At 39.7% G+C, this 22,252-nt stretch overlaps 1 long non-coding RNA gene across 3 annotated transcripts; it reads left to right on the top strand.

The window, feature by feature from the left end:
* The first annotated feature begins 222 nt into the window (after positions 1-222).
* On the top strand, positions 223-21,864 carry LOC307157441. Of its 3 annotated transcripts, none has more exons than XR_013820975.1 (3): positions 223-308; positions 775-1,015; positions 20,646-21,864. It is a non-coding gene; the product is annotated as an uncharacterized lncRNA (long non-coding RNA). The 3 variants fall into 3 exon arrangements; XR_013820976.1 differs by having other exon boundaries at positions 223-469; XR_013820977.1 differs by having other exon boundaries at positions 223-490.
* The last annotated feature ends 388 nt before the right edge of the window (positions 21,865-22,252 follow it).

Genomic DNA, 22,252 nt, shown 5'->3' with positions numbered 1-22,252 from the left:
TTAGAGATGGGAAGGTTTGTTGATGATTTCTACACCAAACTAATTGTGTTATTGATTTAATCTTTTTTAATTGTCAATGTGAACTGTATTATTAACTTACCATAGTGTTATTAAATGTATTTCACCAATACATTCAGCTCTGAGTTGTGTCATCTTTTATATATATTTTCATATTATATCTATTATTTCTATGCACTTTTGTGATTGTAACCTGCAGCGTGTGAACAGGACTTTTAATTTGGTCTCCGAGTGTGACGTCATAAGGCGGCGCCGCGCTCCCGCATCTGTTGTGATTCGGCTGAAGAAAGGTTTGTGTTTTAAGGTGTTTAACGCGATAGAAACCGTTTAATCGTCTTCAAGCGACGCCTACTGATTCAGGCATTATTAAGTTTAACAATGCATTGCTTTATCTAACATTTATTAACGTCGTGTGGGCAAAGTAACAATTAAAACTCGTGAGTAACAAAAGGTGCGTTTCAATTCGGTCTCTGTGAGTGAATCAATGATTCAGTGATTCGAAGCGTTATATTTCTATTTATATCTCTATTTCTACAAATAATTAAATACTCAAACTGCCTAATGTATTAAATGTCTTTATGATTTGTAGTGCTAATTTCGAGTGCTATTTTAATATTTTATTTTCATTTAAGTACATTAAATCCGACTGACTCCTTACTAGTTTTCTGAACTACTGAACTAGAGCAGATTGAGACGCACACAGAGATTTAGTTTGCATGTATTATTCTTACTGTTAATTATTCTCATTTTAAACAGGAAAAAAAAAAAAAAAACACAGAAAATTTCCTGGCGAAGAACTGAGATCCACACGACATTATTATAAAGATGGCGTTTATTAAAGAGGAGAGTGAAAACATGAAGATTGAAGAAACATTTAGTGTGAAACAAGAAGAAACTGAGGAACAAACAAAGATTGAGTTTATTAAAGAGGAGAGTGAAGAGATGAAGATTGAAGAAACATTCAGAGTCAAACAAGAAGAAACCGAGGAACAAACAGGTTAGTTTCTCAAAGTTGAACTCAGTCATCTGATCCCTGTTAACCCTCTGGGGTCTGGGCTGTTTTTGGGGTCCTTGAGATGTTCTGACATGCCCTGACATTTGTGCTTTTTTCAGTTGCTTATAAACATATTAATGGCAAAGGTGTAAATTCACTCTATAAAGCACAAACAGGGCTACCATAATATGTGAGCCATGTGTATGTACATGTTTTCATTTTTGAGAGAATAATGTTTATGCGTGGTTATTGAAAAAAATAAAAAATAAAATTTCTGAAATAAGGCCACAAAACACATAGTAAATATGTGTCAATAAGACTTTTGACAAATGGGTGTCATCGCCTAGTGTTTTTTCTTCAAAATTATGTGAAAATAGTCTTGCTTTATCGTTTACATAAAACCATACATTGATTTAAATTGATGTAAAACAGGTTTTGCTTGGAAAGCCAATATGCGAGGGGGAGGAGTAGTTTACACCTTAGATTACAATGTCCCACCCACTCTGCATAATGACTCTGCATAATTAGCCATTCATTCAGGTGTGAAACTGACTGAGCCACAATGCAAGGACAAAAGATATATTTAGAAGAAGACTTATATTGACCATTTAAGATTTTGCTTACATCTATCTTGTAAATATGTTTTGCTATTTTATTAAAAAGGTTACAATTACAACAATAATTACAATTTCAACAATATTTCAAGTGTACTCTTTCTTTGTAAAAAAAATTATTATAGGCCTACATTTTATCTATGTATTCATTAGTTTGAATATAGCCACATTGGAACAGCTAACGTCTTAGTTGATGACTTTATTTTTGACAAAAATAGTATTTTATATATAGAAATTGCTAAACAAATGCTTATTTGACGAGGCAGTATATTCTACAGTAAAAACTGTATATTTCTTAAACTTTATAAACTTTCATATTTCGCCTGACTGTAACGTTGTTTTCATGAAATATTAGGGCATATTGTTAATTTGCAGTTTAATACGTTGCTTATACAAATAGCCTACATTTTATTTCAACATATTTCAGTCGATTTTTACTCATCTCAGTATAGCAATACAGTTTGCTAAAACATCATCATTCATTCACACACGCGATTTAAATTTAAACTGTCTTTGTGAGCTGTGGTAAACAGCGCGCATCTCTGCCGTTCATTCATTCATAAACAGAAACCCACGTGAAGAAATTCACGTGATAAGGAAAAAAAAAAACTTACTAGTATTCCTTAGCTCGCTCCTCGATATACCCGCACTTCTGAGGGACATTTTTCATTACCGGTATTATTCCTCACAGCGCTGCAAGACGGTGTAAACAAGTAATGATCTGAATAAACTTGTGTTTTCTCGAGCTGATGGGGGCGTTCACAGGATTGCGCGGATTGCCTCAGCCATTTGCGTTTGAATAGCGCGCGCTCTCCGTGGGCGGAGTCACATTACATCTGAATCAGCTGTAATTAGGTCGACTGGAATCGCTCTCTTTTAATACAGATTTCACAAGATGAGAATATTTGTTTTTTATATAAATTACTTCATTTAAAAGAAGAGATTTAAAGCTTCATAAAGACATATCTCACGTGCCTGTGTGAGAAGTATTCGCTGAGTTATGATTCATTTTCGGACGCGTTTCAGAATGGACTACACGGACAGAGAGAAGGCAGAACTCGCTTCGTGTTTATTTTTCTTTATTTGGCGAAAAGCACAACACTTTGTTTTTATTGTGAGTATACACAAAAATAATACACATTTAACAGAATCGATTGATGTATGAAACTTGTTTGTAAAATCAAAGTCAAAAGAGTATTTCGGGTCTCAATTCAACTGATAAGGAAAAAAGCGAGCAGATCACGCCGGCGTGATTGCCGACCTCAGAGGGTTAAAATGTCCAGCTCTACAGAAATAAATTATATTTTTAGGGGTGCGCCCATTGCTGCTGGAGCCACTTTGGTGCCCTAAGCATAATTCCTTTTTGATTCCTTTTTAACTTTTTATTACCAAAACATATAACTCAACTCCATACCAATAACACAATAGCAGCATCATGGCATGTGAACTGCTTGTATGGTTGATAGTTGTCTGTATCTTCCTCTCCTTGTACGTATCTCAGCATTGCTCCTGCATTAATTTAGAAATGCAAAGAAAAAGGATCAATATAGAAAGACAAAATATTCAAACAAAGAATCTTATAGGCCTACAGGAAAAATTATAAACATTTAAAACTGAACGCATGCAGCCGAGGAGCTCTCCCCCTTTATTACTTATCAAATATTTGATAAATCTAATCTAATATAAAAGCATAATAGAATGAGTTGCAATATTGCAGACAATTCAACAATAATGTTTGCTTTATATCATTCAACATGACATTTTATATTTATATCTTACCTACAGGAATAAAAGCAAAATGGTACTGAAGCAAGAGGAACTGTTAGCCTACCTTGGGCACTGAACTGACTGCTAACTGTTACTGAGAAAGTATTAACCCACCGTCACATCTAAATAACCCATAAACTACTGCTCAATATCTAAAGTAAAGGAAGTAGCCTAACAGCTAGCTGGCGTCAGTTACTGGTAAAATGCATAGATAATGTTTAACAGTAAAATCTCAATTTAGCTTGCACCTAAGTTAGCCTAGGCTATATAACAACATATTTGAGTTTGCTAACATTAACGTCAGCTAGGTCAAGGTGTATGTGTAGGATTTAGAACGCCAACTTTTGAATTTATGAGAAATCTACAGATGCAAACAGATAGTGTACTAAAATAAAGACCTAAATGTGCATTTCAGACTTTTTTCACCTGTAAGAGTGTTATTGAAGACAGATATCCCAAAATCTTACAATTGACAAAAAAAGTGGGGAAAAAAACTATGTTTTTGCCTGCCATGTCTCGCCTTAACTGTACACAGGCATCTTTGACTTCTCCGCGTCTGACTCGATCTCCTCCGCGCTCTCTATATCCCACCTTCACAAACCGCAAGTTATCGATAGTGAATTGTGATTGGATGGTAATTTTGTTTTCTCGTGTGACAAACTACTAGTTCGCTTTTATATGATAACTTGGCAAAGACAATTTAGGAGGGAAGAAATACGGGACAAAACATGATTTTTTCCTAATAAGTCAAGACAATAATAATAGGCCTAGAGCTGAAAGACTGTCCCCGGAAATACAGGACTGTCCTTAGTTTATTCCAACGTGACTTTCAAATGAGGCTTAGGGCAACCATTTGTATTTTTTTTAAGCCATTAAATCGTGGTATGGCCATTAAGGCCATTTCGCGATTTCAGTCTATATATTGTTTAGTCTATGTTGTTTAAATGAATATCATTTAGATGACTCAGAATTCCATTTTTACGGTTTCACCACGTTTCGAAACTTATAATGAAACAATTCCCCACTGAAGAGAAAATGGCTGAAATTTCACCATCTTTTTATTAGCAAAAATGATCTTTGTTTGATGTTTATTTTTCATGGACAAATAAGAAAATATTAATAATAATAAGATAACTTGCCTAAATTAGATCCTGAATGAAACAACTGTTCAGTATGCAGTTGATGTCTAGTTTGCCGCGTTGGATTAGTTGACGACCTGTGCATCAGTTTCACGGTCAATGAAAGATTTATGGAGTTTACACGGGTCACAGGAAATTCATATTTCGTAAAGTGGAATTCAAATTTTATCTTCCTGGGGGTCGCATTTACCAGGGCGGACAGCCCAGGTAAACCTTATGTATTATTGTTGTTATACCAGACAAAAAGCACAAAAACATGTTTTCATACACTTTATTCCAAGTTGTCTGAAGCCATTCCATAATTTAATGTGAGGTACTGATGAATATTTAAGTCCTTTCAAGTTCACTTAAAACGCTCATCTCCGATACTGCTGTCAGACATTCTCTATTCAGCGTATAGAGAATCTGTAAGAGAATCTGTATTTAAGTATCTGTAAGATATTTGTAATTTGTAGTGATTACAATTTAGCTCAAAGGAATTATTAATTAATTTATAGGGAATTCAAAAGAGTCACTTATTACAACCGAGCAAATGACTCGTTCGCGGTTCATTTGAACTGGCTGTAACTATCAACTCTGCAACGGATATAGATATCCGAACTATAGTGAAACACTATATAGTAGGGCTGAACGATATTCTGTTTTAACATCGACATCACGATGTGCGAATGAGCGATAGTCACATCGCCGGAACATGCGATGTGAAGGGTAACGTTAGTACCATAGTGTAAGAGAACGGTAGCACCAGGGTAGCACACAGTAAACACGAGTTTGTTGTATGGCTTTTTGCTGGGGTGACATACGCGTTCCGCGTGCCTGCACAGTGATTGGTTCGCTGTGCCGCGCTCACCGCTCACAGCCAACATTCACTGGCAATCCTATAGCTAAAAATGCGCGACGAAGAGGATCCGCCGCAAAAAAAGTCAAAATCAGCTATTTAGGACTACTACTAGCCTATTTCGTCTACAAAAAGGAGGATGTTGACCAAAAAGAGGTAGGCTACTTTGCTGAAGTATTATAAAGTTGTGGATGGTTGTCTTTTTTAAAAAAAGTCGTTTATTTTTCGTGTTCGCATTTATGAGGAAAAAACAATGTTACGTGACATTACGGACGCGACCGTTATGAAAGCCGCACTAAAAGACTGCTTTAAAACTTTAACAGAGACCTCAAACAGAAATCACAAAGCCTTTCTTTAAAACGAATTTCGTTTTGTATTAATTGTATCTTAATTTTAATCAGTATTTCATTATACAATTTCCTGGATTTAGCCTAATAAATAAAAATTAATTATAGCAGCCAGCGCCTGAACTGGAGATTAAGCTATCATCCATGAACCGAAACTAAGCATAAAAGGTAGCCTACTCGCCTCACACACCTAAAAATAATAATAATAATAGTAAAAAAAAAAGAAATATAACTATTATGTACAGAAATCTCTACTTTTAAACAGAACCATTAAAAAAAAAATCTGTATGAAAAGTGCATTTCTCCCGAACACTGCTGCGAAGATCGCGAGTCAGTATTGTCAACAGAAAACACTTGTTTATTAATAAACAATTAAAATGTCTCATTGTAATATTTTACATATTATTAATCATTACTTTTGCTGGTTCTAGGTGCCGTTTACATGAACGCGTCACTGAATCAGCACAGAAAACAATTTTTCGGGTCCAAGAACGTTAGGTCCTGTGTAGAACGTTCACCGAATTCTAAGAGAAATATGTTTCTGGAATAAAATATTAAGTGGCCTTTTGTTGCTTGTAATGAAGCTTGCTTATAGTGAAATTATTAATAACATGGAATGGTAATTATTGACTTTAGCCTGGATTGATGGCTCGCAATATCGCGATATATATCGTTGCCAAAAAAAATATCGCAATGTAATTTTTTTACAATATCGTGCAGCCCTACTATATAGTTAGCAAGGTAACTTAGATCAGAAGTTTAAGACATTAAATTTGTAAGCACAATAACACAAGTAATATTTCTCTTTAAAATACAAACAAGACTTTGATTATTCTAACACATAAAACTAATATCTAACACAAACACACACATACACATTCATACGCGTTGCAGAAAGAAAAAGAGTAAGGAAAGATTAAGTTTTAAGAGTGAGATGATGTAATCCCAAGTTTCTATAGTGCACTCATAAGACATGGCCTGGAACGAACCATCAATCATTAATTTAACCCTTCTATCGTTTCTTAGACAGGTTATTACATTTATCAATACACCAGTTCAGTTTAAAAGTCTGGAGGTACTACTTGCTTGTCTTTGCTTTGGGGTTTCCCTTTGTCTGCGTAAAAGGGGTTTCCCGAGTTCGTTCGCTGGCTGGTCTCCTCGTGCCTGATGTCTGGGTCACGTGGTCAGTCACGTGGCGTGCTGGCGGAATGAAAGTCTTTGTTTGAAGCTGGCTTTGCAGAAGAAACGTGGCTCGAAATCTTGTCGCAAAACTTAACTTAGAACCGAGACTCACAACAGAAAAGAAAGGAAACTAAGAAAAGAAAGGAAATTGAGAGGAGTAGATGATGGCTTGAATGAAGCTGTTTAACCCATGTTCTTCAGATCTTGATTTGGGTTATTTCGTCTGCGCGTTTACATGGTTCCTAGTCTGAGAGAGCGAGAGCAGAGTGAGAGAGAGCTTTGTTTCTGTCTAAGATTTTTAAACTCAAAGTTTGTCCCCCCTCCTGAAGAGATCGGACCAATTAGACACTGGCTTTGTTTTCAAAGTCATAAATCATGCGTTATCTGGGATCTCCTTACTAGCAGAGAGAACAGAGGCTACAGTTTAGACATTATTACTATTATAAGAATACGAACATTTTACACAGATTTCAATCAAGCCATCTTTTGAATCATGAGCATACGATCATATTGATATGAAACACAACACACTTTCATTCAAACATCTAACAGTTATAACAATTAAATGAATTATATGGGATCTAAGCATATTAGACACACATTTATTGTAGACACAAAATCGAATCATTGTAGTTGCATGATGTTTGATTTATAAGTCCGTTGAAAATTGTTCTTGAATGATTTTATGTATAGTTAGGTAAAATCTCAGTTCTCTGGTTTGAAAAGAAGAGAATTGGTTTGTTCGTTCAGAGGTCCTTAAGGAGGAGGGGGTCTGGAATGTTGTGGGCTCGAGCAGCTTCTGCTGTTATCTTGATCGGGCTGAATTGTGCCATCTCTGAGCCAATCATTCTTTTCCAAGCTATCTCACATTGACCAGTTCTTCCTTTAGTTGGGCTCATCTTCTTTGAAGCTTGCATGGCCATAAAGTTCTTAGCTGGGGGTTTTCGTTGGTCAGCGGAGACTGGCTGGCTGGAGCCTTCTTTTATGGCTCTGGGGTTGGTGATTTGGTGTCTGGAATGTTCAGTTCTGTGAGAAATTATGTTTGAACAATTCACCTGGAAGATTCATTTGTGTTTGTTTCACACTCAATCCTACATATCAATCTTAAAAATAAAAAGTTAGAGTAATTTACATTTCTGAATGTTGAAGAAAAGTAGGCTATATGTCCAGTTAATGTGGAATAACAGTCCAAGTCCAATTCATCATATCACTTTAAACAACTGGAGATTTGATTCCTTTATCTTAGTTTTAATACATTAACAGAACCTTAAAGAAAATATTAAGCATTTCTTTTTCTATTTATTTATTTATTTATTTATTTTTGCTAACGTAAATCACAGAACAAATACAGACAATACAGTGTGAACAATGAACAATACATAGGCAAACGCAGCTAAAGCGTTTCGGTTAATTTCTCAGTGTTAATAAGGAGTAGCCTACAGCTTTCATTTCGACCCATTCATGACTTGATCCGTAGTAGATGACGCCCAGTAGCCTTCGCGCCCATCTTTCACTCACCTCTTTTGATGGACCTTTTCCTCATTTTTGCTCTCCTCTCCGGTTCACATATGGTTTCCCAGCATCCCTCAAAGACTTCCTTTTTCTGTCCTTCCATTCATTCAAGTTCGCGTTCCTTTTTTTGCTGAGGTTTTGCTTATTAATGTCCACAGCGGACATTAAAGCAACCGGCATCTCCATTTTACGTTAGTGGACATTAACGGTTTTTCGGAGAGCCAATGCTTTGAAACCATGCTTAATATTGCTGTACACATGGTCTAGAGTGCTTTTTTTCCTCTTGTGGGACACTGGACATGCTGGTAAAGTTTAGGGAGAATTGTCTGCAGTTTGGCCTGGTTAAAATCACCTGCTATTACAAATACCCCATTTGGGTGTTAGCTTGAAGGGGGGATGTAAACAGCAGTGATAATGACAGCCGGGTGCTCTCTAGGTAGATAAAGGTGACACTTTACATCAGATCCAGTCCAGGTCCGGGGAGCAGTGTCAGTCATCTTAGTGTCTGTGCACCAGCTGTTATTTGCATACACACACAGTCCTCCTCCCCTGCTCTTACTGGAGTCGCTCGTCCTGTCAGCCCAGTGTGTAGCATGGCCTGCTAGCTGCATGGCCTCCTCTGGGATTGTTGCGTTGATGCCATCCTTAAAAATATTTTGGTTTGCCGTAACAGGCAAAAAAAAAGGTCGGTCTATATTTTTTTTTTCGAGATTCGATGTAAAAAAAAAAAAGTACAATTTTGGTCATGGTGATAACGTAGGTATGAATTTAAACAAATTTGCATATCGGGACTTCACTGACAGTTTTCCAGAACTTCGTGCCAAGTTGTATTAAATAACATTTAGAAAACTTGTATAAACTGAACACCAAAGTATAATATTATGTAGTGGTGTCGTGTTCATGTAACATGTAAGGGTGCGCTGCCAATAACGTGCCTAAAAGCTGTCAGAACTGGGAAAAGTAATGACTGTTAGTGTCAAATATATAGAGACATTTCAATTGTTTATTAATAAACAAGTGTTTTCTGTGTCAAAGATGACACGATCTACTACGATCAGCTGTTCGGCCGAGCTTTTACGGAAAGGCCGAAGCTGATTTGTTTTTGTCACATGACCTGCGGTGCGCTTGAGGCATTGTGAAAGGTTGAGATGTTTTCATCTTGCCGCGGCATCGGCGCGCCTGGAAAAACGAAAAACTAGCGCACCACGTTGCTTTCATTATGTGCGCGCTCGCCGTGCGCCTACATTTGAAATAACGAACTTAAACGAACTTTGCGCTCGAAATAACGAGCGCAAAAAAGACGCGATATGTGAACGGCCCCCAGAAGCAGACGTCTGAAATGAAAGGCAAGAACGGCTATTTATTTGGCTTTAGACTGTTACATGAAAATTTAAAAATGAAATGTCATAATTATAATGTTTTGAGAGTTTACTTATGTAATTGTTGCATTAGGCTATGAATTAATGTTTATTGATAAGATCTAGCTATTTCATGTCTTTTCATTTACAGTAGCATGAACCACGAGTAGTCGAGTAACTCGAGTATTGTTTTGATAAGAAATCGACTAGCAGAAATCAGTAGTCGTCAAAAAAGTTGACGATGCTGACTCGCGATCTTCGCGGTAGTGAACGCGCCAGAGAGAAATGCACATTTCATTACATAAGCCTAAGCAGAGAGCAGTCTGTTTTCTTTCGTTTTGAATTGTTTTGTTTAAAAGTGTACATTTCATGCTTTCTATATATATATATATATATATATATATATATATATGTATGTCTCAGGTCTGTGAGGCAAGTAGCTTATACGCTGAGTTTCGGTTCATTTAAGAGACCAGCTCCAGTTCACGTGCCGGCGCCTCCGTGTCCTGATTATATTGCCTGCTATATTTAGTCTACCTCTTATTTATTAAATCCAGGAAATTGGTTGATGAAACATTAGCCTAATTAAAATTAAGATACAATTAATACAAAACGAAATTCACTTCAAAGACAGGCTTTCTACAAAAACAAACTTAATGAAGTGGTCAAAATCATGTCTGCCCACACATTTTGTCTCCCGATATTTTCGGGATCATCTTATCTTATTCATGCTTTTCACTTTTACATTAGGGGTGTAATGGTTCACAAAATACGCGGTTCGGTTCGATATGATACACTTGTGTCACGGTTCGGTTCGGTACGGTTCGATACAGCAAAAAGAAAGAAATGCCAGAGAAATTTCCTTGATTTTATTTTATTTTTTTATTCTTTTTTTATTCATTTTTTTTTTTTTTTTTTTTTAAACTAACATCATAAAGTATGATTTTTTTTTTTTTTTTACTTTGAGCAATTTTGGAGCTTAATTGACTCTTCTTAGGAGCATATAAAACAAAACAGCTCCTTGGGAAAAAATGAAATGTAATATTGTAGTAGTTATAAACAAAGGTTTATTTTAGTTCAGATTAACATTTGAGGGCAGCAATTATATTCATAATGTCAAAATAAAACCCGACGTAGGCTAATGTTACTTGAAGGCATTATAGCCTACTATTCCTGCCAAACTTCCCTTGGTTGAGTTAGTGTTACTACAGTAAATCCATGGTGAATGTTGCTGATCTGTAGGGCTTGCATAGACTAGTTGAGTAGTCGATAGATCAACTACTTCAACCACTAGTCGACGTTGTCGGAAACAATCGACTACTCGAGCGTCCATTAACCATAAATGAACTAAAAATGGCGAACGTCACCAACAGACACCACACGTCAGATGTGTGGAAGTATTTCATCAAGGATGACAAAAATATTGTAATTGGCCAACTCTGCAAGAGGCCGTTCTAATATTGCATCTAAAAGCGTGTGGAAAGCGCGGCCGTGCCGCTGTCTCCTACAAGCGCTTGTGCTCCCATGGCGTCTGTCGTTGCTATGCAACCCAGATGCAACCATGAACTGCGCTCTCTATGATGACGACGAAGAAGTATCAGCAAAGGATTAATTGATTTCTAGCCCTTGCATTAGCTTTACTACTAGATATATTTCTTGAGATGAGAAGGAAAAATCCGCCCTGTACAGCTACGATCAGCTGTTCGGCCGAACTTTTACGGAAAGGCCGAAGCTGATTTGTTTTTGTCACATGACCTGCGGTGCGCTTGAGGCATTGTGAAAGGTTGAGATGTTTTCATCTTGCCGCGGCATCGGCGCGCCTGGAAAAACGAAAAACTAGCGCACCACGTTGCTTTCATTATGTGCGCGCTCGCCGTGCGCCTACATTTGAAATAACGAATTTGAGCGCAAAAAAAGACGCGATATGTGAACGGCCCCCAGAAGCAGACGTCTGAAATGAAAGGCAAGAACGGCTATTTATTTGGCTTTAGACTGTTACATGAAAATTTAAAAATGAAATGTCATAATTATAATGTTTTGAGAGTTTACTTATGTAATTGTTGCATTAGGCTATGAATTAATGTTTATTGATAAGATCTAGCTATTTCATGTCTTTTCATTTACAGTAGCATGAACCACGAGTAGTCGAGTAACTCGAGTATTGTTTTGATAAGAAATCGACTAGCAGAAATCAGTAGTCGTGCAACCCCTACTGATCTGTGGACACTGGATAGTTAATTCATGCCACAATGTTTCATCCTGGTTTCAACGTCAGCGCTGTTTGATCCGTTAATAACGGAGAAATGTGAATGTTTCTCACTAGATCTCGCAGCGATGTTATTACTTCTGTGGCGAATTAAAATGCTTTCTGTACTGGATCTCTTATTGGCGCTGTGTAGTAACAGTGTCGCTTGAACAAGATCGGCTCGCGCTTCTTTGGTCCAAACTGATAAACGGTCCGTCAACCACACAATAACGAGCAGTTTCGTTCCGCTTGCATTACGTTTGCCTTTTGATGTTGGGCAATATTGTGGTCGCGCCGGTGTCTCTTACATTATGAGCGCGCTTGCCACATGCAACGCCTACATTTGAAATAACTTAATTTTGGTCGGCAGGAAAAATGGTCCAACGATTCAATACGAATACGTGTATCATTACACCCCTACTTTTCATATAATCATGAAATTTAAAAAATAGATATTTTATTTAAACATGAAAATGAAACTAAATCGTTTTTTAATGACTGGGCTACAACACATAGGCCTATTAGCCTAGTCTACAGAGAAATTTAATGTCAGTGCGTCTTGCTGGTGAGCATGTGGGGGGAGAGATACAATTTTCGATCAATCATCGAATATTATTTTGCCAATCCTTAATATTTGGTGTTTTATATGCCTGTTTGAGATCTCTATGAAAGTTTTAATTGTAGTGCTGCTTTCAGAGCGGTCACATCCGTAACTTTTTCTTCCTCATAAATGCGAACATGAAAAATAAAATATTTTATGTTCTGTGGAGAGCCGACCCCTCTTCATCCGGTGGGTATTACTAAAACATATTTTTCGTGGATCTGAGTGTTGCGATTTCGGTTTCATTTCGCATACAGCCTTATAATCATAGATGACGCCACAGGTTTTTATTTAAAAGAAAGAGCGTAGCCTACATTTGTATATTGGACTATTTATATTCTCAATACTTACTAACATATAATTCATATTATTTTATTGCATTTGTATTAGTTGTTTAAAGAGTAAAAAAAAAATCGTTTACAACCGGCAAGTCGGTCGGACTAAAAGTGAAAAAAAAAAAAAAAAATTAAATTGGGTCGGTCCTAAATTGACAGGGTCGGTCGGGTTACGGCAAACAAGAATATTTTTAAGGATGGCCTGAGCCACGTCTCCGTGATCACCAGGACACAACAGTCCTGAATGTTCTTCTATGCGGACATGGTGAGTTCCTGCTCTTCCATCGTGTTTGGTAGTGATCGTACATTTGTTATGAAGAGACTCGGCAGTGGTGGTCTGTGTGGGTCTCATGCTAGCATAGCACATACACTGGCTCTACGGTCTCGCTTCTGCCTTCTGTCTCTACGCCACCTCCGTCGTCGCCCCAGCGGGAACAGTAATCCACAGAGACCCCGGTGGCCTCGCTATCGCCGTCGGGAAGTCATGGTGGTCAAAGACACCGCTGATGTACATCGAATCAATGTCTATCAGTTTGTGTTGGCTGTATTTTATGTTTACATTAGCATACATAACACTCACTAACAAGTAAACTAAGAAAACCTATTTACGAGAGCACTGAGCTGCAGCATGTACACGCACCGCCATCGTTACGTTTAATTTTGCATGACGCTGCACGGATGCACACTAGTAGGTGTCAGTCAAGCGGCAACATTCTAATCTGAAAAATGAAGCCTACCCGGAAGTGCGAAAAACTGCAATACATTGAAAATCCGCTAGGGGCAGGTCCCAAAAGGGAGCAAATGTCCATAGACCCCTATGTTAAAATGTCCGTTTTCACAGCATAAATTCATGTTTTTACAGGTTGGTCCCATGGACTTTTATTGTATTTTTCGATAGGTTCCGAGTGCCTGACAACTGTGAGGGGAGTGAATTTTAGATATAAAATGTATTTAGATATAAAATCTATGACAAATAAGGGCGTGGTTAACTTTGATTGACAGCTTGATTGACAGCTGATAACGAGCATAGGCTGCGCCGAGTGGAATTCCTGAAATTTGATCTGGACACAACACATCATACCACCTCTGTATCCTTTCTGAACATTTGTATTGAGATATTGTACAAGATGGCGCTGCCCATACCCCCCATAAACGGCCTCAAAACCGTTCTTCAGAAAGTCTATGGGTGACTTCACAGACGCTTTGTCCATATTTTTTACAGTCTATGGTGTCAGTATAAGTGAGTGTAATACTGGCCAACGCAAGATTCTCATCATAAAGAGTCATCATAGGAAAAGGGCGAAGGGCTCCTCGTCTACGAAATCTGTTTTTAATGCCACCTCTTGAGCCCTGTGTCTTTTGTTGGATTTAAGGGCGAACCAAAAACAAATGAATCTTCCAGATGATTCATTCAAACATAATTTCACACAAAACACTCCAGACCCCAAATCAACCATCCAGGATATAAAATCCAGGCTTCAGCCAGTCTGAGCTTAACCCCCAGTTAAGTACAAACCAATATAACGGCAGAGATTGTTTGATCCCAGGACAAAATATCTAAAACAGACCTTCTTCTTAAGGACCTCTGAACGACCCCAGGGTGAAATCTCTTAAAACCACAGAGACTGAGTGTAACAAGTTCAAAATAATGTTGGATGGAAGAAGACGGGCTCGACTTGACTGAGACTTGTTTTATTTCACAACCAGTAGATCACACAAAAACATAAATCACGCCAATTACTGAAACAAGACCACAGGTGTTTGTCGTTTTCACTTGACCCACTTAGGCCGCGCTTGTCTCCCTATTCGCTTTCCCCGTCACAGACCTCGCTGAACCACGCCCCCCTTGCCACACTGAGACTTTACATATCAAAATACATAAAATCATCCCAAAACTGTTCCTGACAGACAAATTCACTCAAAGGGGAAATATTACCAATTATGATTAATTATTAATATTTGAGTCAGTTAATTAGATTAACTAGAGGTAGCTAAATTAATATTACAATCAATTAATCAGTTCCAACGAACTCTTTTGGTTATTCATTTATTCTAAGAAAAGCGTATCTTTCATGGCCACCATCCATCCATCCATCTTCGTCCACTTATCCGGGGCCGGGTCGCTGGGGCAGCAGTCTAAGCAGGGATGCCCAGACAGTTCCTCCAGCTCTTCCGGGGGGACACTGAGGCGTTCCCAGGCCAGCCGGGAGACATAGTCCCTCCAGCGTGTCCTAGGTCTTCCCCGGGGCCTCCTCCCGGTGGGACATGCATGGAACACCTTCCCGGGAAGGCGACCGGGAGGCATCCGGAAAAGATGCCCGAGCCACTTCAGCTGGCCCCTCTCGATGTGGAGGAGCAGCGGCTCTACTCTGAGCTCCTCCCGAGTGACCGAGCTTCTCACCCTATCTCTAAGGGATCGCCCAGCCACCCTGCGGAGAAAGCTCATTTCGGCCGCCTGTATCCATGATCTTGTCCTTTCAGGCATGACCCACAGCTCATGACCATAGGTGAGAATAGGAACGTAGATTGATCGATATATCAAGAGCTTCGCCTTGCGGCTCAGCTCTTTGTTCACCACGACAGACCGGTACATCGACTGCATCACTGCAGTCTACCGATCCGTCTGTCAATCTCCCGTTCCATCCTTCCCTCACTCGTGAACAAGACCCCAAGATATTTGAACTCCTCCACTTGAGGTAGGAACTCTCCACCAACCTTAAGTGGGCAAGCCACCTTTTTCCGACTGAGAACCATGGCCTCGGATTTTGAGGGGCTGATTCTCATCCCAGCCGCTTCACACTCTGCTGCAAACCCCAGTGCACGCTGAAGGTCCTGGTCTGATGGGGCCAACATGACAACATCATCCGCAAAGAGCAGAGATGAGATCATGTGGTCCCCAAACCTGACACCCTCCGGCCCCTGCGTGCGCCTAGAAATTCTGTCCGTAAAAATTATGAACAGAACCGGCGACAAAGGGCAGCCTTGCTGGAGTCCAACATGCCTTAGGAACAAGTCTGACTTACTGCCGGCAATGCGAACCGAGCTCCTGCTCTGGTCGTACAGGGACCGGATAGCCCTTAGCAAAAGACCCTGGACCCCATACTCCCAGAGCACCCTCCACAGGATGCTGTGAGGGACACAGTCGAATGCCTTCTCCAAGTCCACAAAGCACATGTGGATTGGTTGGGCAAACTCCCATTAACCCATGAAGGGTATAGAGCTGGTCCAGTGTTCCACGACCGGGACGAAAACCGCACTGTTCCTCCTGGATCTGAGGTTCGACTATCGGCCATGTTCTCCTCTCCAGTACCATGGCATAGACTTTTCCGGGGAGGCTGAGAAGTGTGATCTTCCTATAGTTGGAGCACACCCTTCGGTCCCCCTTCTTAAAAAGAGGGACCACCACCTGCCAGTCCAAAGGCACTGTCCCCAACCGCCATGCGATGTTGCAGAGGCGTGTCAGCCAAGACAGCCCCACAACATCCAGAGACTTGAGGTACTCGGAGTGGATCTCATCCACCCCCGGTGCCTTGCCACTGAGGAGTTTCTTGACTACCTTGGTGACTTCAGCTTGGGTGATGGACGAGTCCACCCCTGAGCCCTCAGCCTCTGCTTCCTCAATGGAAGACGTGACGGTGGGATTGAGGAGATCCTCGAAGTATTCCTTCCACCGTCCGATGACATCCCCAGTCGAGGTCAACAGCTGCCCACCTCCACTGAAAACAGCATTGGTAGGGCACTGCCAGTCAGGAGGGGGACTGAGGCGCCGGACGGTTTGCCAGAATCTCTTCGAGGCCGACCGGTAGTCCTTCTCCATGGCCTCACCGAACTCCTCCCAGGCCGATTTTTTTGCCTCCACAACCACCCGGGCTGCAGTCTGGTTGGCCCGTTGGTACCCGTCAGCTCCCTCAGGAGTCCCACAAGTCAGCCAGGCCCGATAGGACTCCTCCTTCAGCTTTACGGCATTCCTTACTTCCAGTGTCCACCACACCACCGGGTTCGGGGATTGCCGCCTCGACAGGCACTGGAGACCTTATGGCCACAGCTCCGAGTGGCCACGTCGACAACGGAGGTGGAGAAACATGGTCCACTCGGACTCCATATCTCCAGTTTCCCACGGGATCTGGTCGAAGCTCCGCCGGAGGTGGGAGTTGAAGATCTCTCTGACAGGGGTTTCGGCCAAATGTTCCCAACAGACCGTCACAGTACGTTTGGGTCTGCCGAATCTGTCCAGCTTCCTCCCCCGCCATCGGATCCAACTCACCACCAGGTGGTGATCAGTTGACAGCTCCGCCCCTCTCTTCACCTGAGTGTCCAAGACATACGGCTGCAGGTCAGATGAAACAACCACAAAGTCGATCATCAACCTCCGGCCTAGAGTGTCCTGGTGCCACGTGCACTGATGGACACCCTTATGCTTGAACATGGTGTTCGTTATGGACAAACTAACTAGCACAGAAGTCCAATAACAGAACACCACTCGGGTTCAGTTCGGGGGGGCGTTCCTCCCAACCACGCCCCTCCAGGTGTCACTGTTCACTGTTGGAAAGATCAGTTGTTTTAACCATTCATTAAAATTAATCGGTTCAAAGGAGTCATTAGTTCGCGAATTGGACGTGTCATACACGTTGTGTGATTATCCCAGCAGTTAGGACATGGACATCCAAGATTTGTGTCAACACAGAAAACATTCCATCACGGGATTGTTTTTTTTCATTTAATTAAAGTGTTGTTTTATGTCAGCTGAATGTCCGGAACGCTTTTCCGAGAAGATAAGGCAACTTATTTGAGCACAATTCACACCCAGCGGTAATTCAGGGGAAAAAAATCTCAGAATGCTGCACGTGAAACTTTTACCATCGTGTCGATTTATTTTGATTAATATGTGCGGGGAAAGAGAGCAAGACAGCGCTTAGTTTGGTGACGGTGAAGTCTTGTTTACACTTTCGCCTGGCTCCGAAGAGAGGGAGAGTGCGCGCGCGCGACCGGGACACTCTCTCTCTGCTCGTTCTTTCAGTTAAACATGTGTCCTGTCACAAGCGCAGCACTACATTACTCACCAATCAAATAAGACTTTGGTGGGACAAAAATTTGCTTTGGCGGGCACTAAAACAAGTCCAATGCAGGAAAAACCCTGTTATTGCAAACAACATAATTTGTCTCGTTTAATAAAATAAAGCCAAGCTTTAGATCGCCTCTGATTACCTCCTCTGCTCAAACACTTTGACGTCATGACGCACAGATGTGTAGGACACCGTGCTATGGTGCCCGATAAAGGACAAAAGGGAAAGTCGTGAGTTCACGGTCTATGACTGGGTCTCGGAGCAGGAGCATCGATAAGAAGAATCATTAACGTCGAGGGCATACAATATCGATTGTTCATAAAACTTAGAACCGGTTCTCGAGTGGAACCGGTTTTCAATTCCCATCCCTACTCGACGTGCTGCGCGCTGTGACTCATGTTGCTTCAAGCGCATCATTCTGCACTCGGAATGTGCATAAGTGCTTTTGCTTTTCATTAATGTATTTTACAACAATACAAAGAGCAATGTGTAACGTTTTACTAGATTTAGTGTTACAATTATCGTTTCTTATTTGTTCCCCACTAAACGTTTTTTTTTTTAGACTAAACCTTACTGCTGAATTATCCACCAATCTAGTTTATAATAGCATTTGTCAGATTATGATCATATTTTATTTTACTTTTTTTCTTTATAATGAAGTTGTCTGTATTAAGTAGATTGTGTTTAACACACAAAATAGTGATTATCAGTTCAACAGAGTTATAGAAATTCTACTTGATTTAAAAAAAAAACTGCGCTGGTATCGGATCGGTATCGGCCGATACTCAGAATTTTTGGTATCGGATCAATTACATCCCTAGTTTCTACTAGTTTATATGTGTATATGTGTGTATATGTTAGTGCTGGGCAACGATTAATTTTTAATCGCGATTAATTGCATGATTTTCTTGCGATTAATCGCATTGTTGCGCGCAAAATTTAATAACGAATTCTAAAGTACTGTATTGCACACATTTGATCTAAATGTACTGCTATATACACAAGTGCAATAACATGTGGTTTGCAAAAACTTTAAACAAACAGCCTAATGTGCTTTTTACCAGCAGTATTCCCTTTACACAGTAGCAATAAAATATTTCTTGTAAATTTCAACTTAAACATTAATGTAATCAAATCAAATATTAAACCAAAGCTATTTGCCACTGCCAGGGCATTACCTTTTATCTAGCTTGTTAAACAAGTTAGCATCAGAGTCCTGTTTTCTTGTTTGTTTTTTTCTGAACAGGTATCAACGGGTATCTTTCACCAGGAGCAGCAGAAAAAGTCTGTGTTCAGTAGCAAGTTTCCCTGTTACTGTGCGTTCACACCAAACGCGAATAGCGTGTCAGATTCGCGTCTACCGCATCTAGTTGGACGCTTGAACATTTTGAATCCATTCGGATTCGCGTGTCCACCGCACCGCGCTAAATGCCTCATTCGCACCGCAGGACCTCCAGACGCGAATAAACATGTTGTTGCATTGACTTTAACATTGAAATCACTCGTGCCAGACGCTCTATTCGCGTTTGGTAGAGTGAGGTGCAGCGACAAGTGGCTGCGTTCCCGTGAAACTGTCGCAGTTGTGTGCACACGCCCGCCCGCTGCCGAAGTTGAATTGTCTTGAACTTTTTGTACACGACGCGCAGCACAAATCATTGGAAGAGAGACTGATCCTCGCTGTTTGTGAGTTTCCAGAATCTAAATAGTTATCAGGACATCAACAGGAGGGAATTCACAGAGCATCCCCGTTAAACTAAGCCGGTGACGGACTTTCAAAATAATAATTGAAAAAAAAAGCTGCGTTAACGTGCGATTAAAAAAATTGTCGCCGTTAATTAATAAATGCGTTAACGCGATAATAACGCGTTAACTTGCCCAGCCATAATATATATATATATATATATATATATATATATATATATATATATATATATATATATATATATATATATATGTATGTATGTATATATATATATATATATATATATATATATATATATATTCGCTGCAGAGCTGATAGTTACGGCCCGTTCAAATGAATGCTGGACGAGTCATTTGCTTGGCCGTAATAAGTGATAGAAATGAATCCCTCATAAATTAATTAATAATTCCCTTTTGAGCTAAATTGACCTGTTTTTTGACTGATTATTTTACCTTTATGTTGTCACTTCCCTTTGTCCCTACTTTGCATATGGATAGAAAATGTCTGTCTAGCATTGCAGGTGTTACCAAGGAGTGTCAATAATCTCTTAATGACAATAAGAATTACTGAGAGTAAATTCTCATACGACATTATAACGTATTAAGATAGTTTACAATCTGTTTAACAGTCCTAAGGAAGACGGACGGTAGTGGTGAGTGCTCAGGCTCTTGCATTCTCAGTTCTGTCAATATATAAGTCTGCCACCCCGTCAAAAATAAAAGTCCCACAGAACAACCAGAGAGGCAGGACTTTGTGAAGCCATACATCATTTCTGAGTTCATATTGGTGGTGCAAATGCATCCTGGAAACCCTCCAAGAACTGAGTTTGGCACCCCTGGTGTATAGGATCTAACATGCATGTTATTAGTTTGAGTCTAAATGTTTGTGGCATTAAACTGGGATTAACTTTTCTGTCTTTTTTCGCCTCAGACCTGATGCCGTTGAGAAAGGAGAGTCAAGATCTGAATGAAATGGAAGAGAAAGATCAGTACAAGACACATCATGATATCATAACTGAAGAAAAGTCTTTGAATTGCTCACAGGCTGAAACAACTTCCTCACGAAAAATGGTTCAAAATACACCAAAGACAGGGACTATAGGTAATTTCACCTGCCATCTGTGTTTACTAAGTTTCAAAAAGCAAGGACAACTTGAAGTTCACATGAGAGTTCACACTAGAAGGAGGAAGCTTCACCCCTGCCAAGAGTGTGGAGTAATTTTCAATGACAAAGGAAACCTTAAAGTCCATATGAGAGTTCACACTGGAGAGAAGCCTTTCACATGCTCTCAGTGTGGAAAGACTTTCAGGCAAAAAGGAAACCTTACAAAACACATGACACTTCACACTGGAGAGAGACCTTTCATCTGCCAAGTGTGTGGATTGGGTTTCAGGCAAAAACAAAACCTAACTTACCATTTGATGGGTCATAAGGAAGAGGAGCCTTACACCTGCCAACAGTGTGGAACAAGTTTCACCAAGAAAGGAAACCTTACGAAACACATGAGAGTTCACAAGGAAAAGAATCTTTTGATATGCCAACAGTGTGGAAATACTTTTAAACAACATGGACACCTTAAAGTCCACATGAAAATTCATGCTGGGGAGAAGTAAAGGAAAGTAAAGTTAACATTTGTACGTTAGTGTATATACAAATTCAAGTATGCCAGACCGACACTTTATGTACTGATACGCTCATGAGATCGCGTTACACAATTTGTAACAGCAAGATCTATAAATGATATGAAACATGTTTATGTGTGATGAATAGTTTAGGCTTTAGATTAGGGGATGCAGAAAGCTTTGTATAATAATGATTTATTCATGCATTTACTGCAGTGTAAGTGCTGACTGGTGAGGGTACAGACAGTTGTCTTCTCTGACACACATGGACTGCTGTGAACCTGATGTGAGCTTCAGTGGAATGTAAAACTGGTTCACATTATCACTCATTAACACAAGTCTGTGCTGAAGAGTGAAATGACTTAACCCACTGCAATCCCCTGACTGTAAATGTTTATGTTATTTGCTTGAAAACAAATAAATTACTCTTCTTTAAAACATTGCTTTAACACTTGCATGTTTGTGCTTTTGAACACAGACCTGCTTACAACTTCACGATGCATCAATAAACTATATACTGATGATTTACCAGTGGTTTGATCATTGTTTTTTTCATTATTAACCATTGATTGAGATAATGATGCTAAAACAAATTTGACATAAATATCAAGTGATTAATAATATATCAATTAGGCCTAGTAACTTAACCATATACTAATGATCTGATTATATAATTCATGATTTACTTTTTTTTTAAAGATAATTTAAAACATATTTGTAAATCATTAGCATATCACTTTGTAATCATTTTTGAATCTACAGTCATGTTTTGACAGCCCACCGGGCCGATGGAGGACGCTGCGGAGTCATCATTAAATCAGTATTCTGTTATTTCATAACCACTTGCTTTGCTAGCACTATAACTTGGCATTGCAGTAGTGTGGAAAAATGACTGCTTTAAGGCCCTTTCACACC

Source organism: Squalius cephalus (genome assembly GCF_949319135.1).
Source record: "Squalius cephalus genome assembly, chromosome: 4".
Lineage (NCBI taxonomy): Eukaryota > Metazoa > Chordata > Actinopteri > Cypriniformes > Leuciscidae > Squalius > Squalius cephalus.
Note: the sequence above shows the minus strand (reverse complement) of the source record. Positions and strands in the feature narration are given on the sequence as shown.